Genomic DNA, 4,282 nt, shown 5'->3' with positions numbered 1-4,282 from the left:
TCTCCTGTGTCAACATTCAATAGCCAAGTGCCTGGCTGAGACCTGTTAATAAGTTCTCTAATGTATAATACTGGTCCCCAAGATTATTAAGTGCCATTTGAGGGAAAAAAATCCAATTAATTTCTAAACTCAATCTTTCAAATGGAAACATTTGTGAAGCTCTTTCTGCCCTTGTAGCCCTGAGCTGCTTTAATATATCCATGTATGTCCATGGCTGTTTATTGTTCATTCATTTAATAAAAATGTATTGAATTACAATACAAAATCCATTAATGTCCTAGAAAATTGGCATATTTGATATTCACATACAAAGTGGCAATAGCAAAACAGCAACATACATCTCTCCTGAAAATTCCCATCAAGCAAAGTCAAGTGGGAGTTAGAGTAAAAGACTGGGAAGGGTCACTGGTTTTCTGAAAAACTAGTGTCCCCAATCCATCTCTCAATTCTTTCTTTTTCCTCTTGGGGTAATTTCTCTTTAGAGACAACCTACTCTCTCATTTCCCACACTTTCACTCTCAACTTAAGTGTGATGCAGGGTAATATTTTTGAAATACGAATTTTTCCCCTATTTCCCTCCCCACTCAAGATTGGTCTTTGCTCCATTCTGTGCTAATAAAAAGGATATGAAAAGACATGTAGGGCTTCCCTGGTGGCGCAGTGGTTGAGAGTCCGCCTGCTGATGCAGGGGACACAGGTTCGTGCCCCGGTCCAGGAAGATCCCACATGCCACGGAGCGGCTGGGCCCGTGAGCCATGGCCACTGGGCCTGCGCATCCGGAGCCTGTGCTCCACAACGGGAGAGGCCGCAACAGTGAGAGGCCCACACACCGCAAAAAAAAAAAAAAAAAAAGACATGTAGGGGCTTCCCTGGTGGCTCAGTGGTTAAGAACTCACCTGCCAATGCAGGGGACACGGGTTCGAGCCCTGGTCTGGGAAGATCCCACATGCCATGGAGCAACGAAGCCCGTGCGCCAAGACTACTGAAGCCTGCATGCCTAGAGCCTATGCTCCTCAACAAGAGAAGCCACTGCAATGAGAAGCCTGCGCACCACAACGCAGGGTAGCCCTCGCTCACCACAGCTAGAGAAAGCCCACATGCAGCAACAAAGACCTAACACAGCCAAAAAATAATTAAATAATTGATTTTTCTAAAAAAGACTAAAAAAAAGATCCAAGGAAACAGCAATACTCTACAAAAGAAAGCATGTCTTCAGTGGAGGAGAATAACTCCTAAGAAGCCAAGAGTGGCCCAGAAGTATCAAAGAAAGCTACCAGGTCTGAGGGGCCAAATGGATAGGAATAAACCCAGAGATTAACCCACACGCATACAGTCACCTAATTTATGACAAAGGAGGCAAGAACATGCAATGGAGAAAAGACAGCCTCTTCAGTAAGTGGTGCTGGAGAAATCTGGAGAGCTACATGTAAAAGAACGAATTTAGAACACTACCTAACACCATACACAGAAATAAACTCAAAATGGATTAAAGACCTAAATGTAAGACGAGACACTATAAAACTCTTAGAGGAAAACACAGGAAAAACACTCTTTGACATAAACCACAGCAAGATCTTTTTTGACCCACCTCCTAGAGTAACAGAAATAAAAACAAAGATAAACAAATGGAACTTAATTAAACTTAAAAGCTTTTGCACAGCAAAGGAAACCATAAACAAGACAAAAAGACAACCCTCAGAATGGGAGGAAATATTTGCAAATGAAACAACAGACAAAGGATTAATCTCCAAAATATACAAACAGCTCATGGAGCTCAATATCAAAAAAACAAACAATCCAATTAAAAAATGGGCGGAAGACCTAAATAGACATTTCACCAAGAAAGATATACAGATGGCCAAGAGGCACATGAAAAGATGCTGAACATCACTAATTATTAGAGAAATGCAAATCAAAACTACAATGAGATATCACCTCAAACCGGTCAGAATGGCCATTATCAAAATCTCTAGAAACAATAAATGCTGGAAAGGGTGTGGTGAAAAGGGAACCCTCCTGCACTGTTGGTGGGAATGTAAGTTGTTACAACCACTATAGAAAACAGTATGGAGGTTCTCTAAAAAACTAAAACTAGAACTACCATATGACCCAGCAATCCCACTACTGGGCATGTAGCCTGAGAAAAGCATAATTCAAAACCAGACATGTACCACAGTGTTCACTGCAGCACTATTTACAATAGCCAGGACATGGAATCAACCTAAATGTCCATTGACAGATGAATGGATAAAGAAGATGTGCCACATATATACAATGGAGTATTACTCAGCCATAAAAAGAAATGAAATTGAGTTATTTGTAGTGAGGTGGATGGACCTAGAGTCTGTCATAAAGAGTGAAGTAAGTCAGAAAGAGAAAAACGAATACTGTATGCTAACACATATATATGGAATCTAAAAAAAATGGTACTGATGCACCTAGTGGCAGGGCAGGAATAAAGATGTAGACATAGAGAATGGACTTGAGGACACAGGTTGGGAGGGGGAAGCTAGGGCAAAGTGAGAGTAGCATCGACATATATACACTACCGAATGTAAAATAGTTGGCCAGCGGGAAGCAGGAGCATAACACAGGGAGACCAGCTCGGTGCTTTGCGATGACCTAGAGGGGTGGGATAGGGAGGGTGGGAGGGAGGCTCAAGAGGGAGGGGATATGGAGACATATGTATGCATATGGCTGATTCGCTTTGTTGTACAACAGAAACTAACACAGTATCATGAAGCAATTATACTCCAATAAAGATCTATTTTTTTTTTAAAAAAAAAGAATGTCTCCACAGCAGACTGCACAGAATGACAACAAGGGACCAGACAGAGGGATGGATGTTTCAGAGGATGCTTGTGAGGACACATGACATCAGGAGCAGATGGGACCTCAGCTGTTAAGTTTAGGCACAAGGCTAGGGGTAAAAGATGGAAATCCTGAATTGGCTGCGATTAAATATCTCCCACTTATGTGGATAGAGACCCAAAATAATAGTTATGGTTACAAAAAAATAAAGGTATTTATTATATACATCTCTTTTTGTGAGCTGAGATGTGAAACTGAGACTCCTGACTGCATTCTATGTGTCGGGACAAGCAGCTCACATTCGAAGTTAGCAAATTGGAAGCAGGCAGATAAGAAGCAACAGTTCCTACAGGACTGTTGGAGTCTGTTTTGGACCCTAATTACAGCATATGGACAGAGCCTTGCTACGAATCTCACAGAGAGTCATGGAGGCATGCCTGAAATCCAAATATAATGTGTTTTGACTACAGTTAATGGATATCTTTTACATTTCCTTCTTTCTGGGGTTGTCAGTGATGCTCTTTAATGCAGAAGCTACACTTGGCTTGTCTAACACACCTCCAGTTTCCCTCACTTGTACCCCACCCCTAGGAAACTTTTTCAAGCTCATAATGGAATCTGAAGTTGGATCCCAGGAAAATGTCTGCCTCCGGTTGCTGGTCCTCCTCTGGTCTTCCTTTCTCCCAGGTAATATGGAAGGAACAGGCATCTGTGAACAGGAGACCCAGTGCTGGAGATTCTAGGCCTTATGGATTGCTCTGAAAGCCTCTTAAACTATCGGGGAAGCATATTTCTCTTAGGAATGTGATTCTCAAGATCCCCATGGAATATGAGTACATTCTAGACCTGAGGGTAGCAGACCATGAGTGTAAAAAACTTCTTAACAGGAAATAGTACAGAGAGATTGCAACAAAGATCCAAAAGACTTTGTATCTTTCTTCTTGTAGTGCCTGTTTCCGTCACCTGACTCTCCTTCCCCCCCGCAAAAAAATAGTTTTCCAGGAACAGAGTTATAGATACAGAGAATAAACAGGTGGTTGCCAGAGGAGATGAGGTGGGGGAAAGAAATAAATAGGTGAGAGAGATTAAGAGGTGTGGACTTCCAGCTGCAAAATAAATGAGTCATGGGTATGAAGTGTACAGTTCGGGGAATATAGTCAATAACTATGTAATATGTTTATCTGGTGACAGGTGATAACTAGACGTGTAGTGGTGATCATTTTGAAATGTATAGAAATAATGAATCACTATGTTGTGCAACAGGAACTAACATAGTGCTGTAGGTCAAGTACACTTCAAAAACAAACAAACTCATAGAAAAAGAGATCGGATTTGTGGTACCCAGAGGCAGAGGGTAGGAGGAGGGAGAATTGGATGAAGGCAGTCAAAAGGCACAAACTTCCAGGTATGAGATAAATAAGATCTGCTTTCACCTTCTGAGAGGGTCCACATTCTGTCCATGGAATGTGTA

The sequence above is a fragment of the Aethalodelphis obliquidens genome, unplaced genomic scaffold, assembly GCF_003676395.1.
Source record: "Aethalodelphis obliquidens isolate GAN/ISIS:26980383/991018 unplaced genomic scaffold, ASM367639v1 scaffold32, whole genome shotgun sequence".
NCBI lineage: Eukaryota > Metazoa > Chordata > Mammalia > Artiodactyla > Delphinidae > Aethalodelphis > Aethalodelphis obliquidens.
Note: the sequence above shows the minus strand (reverse complement) of the source record.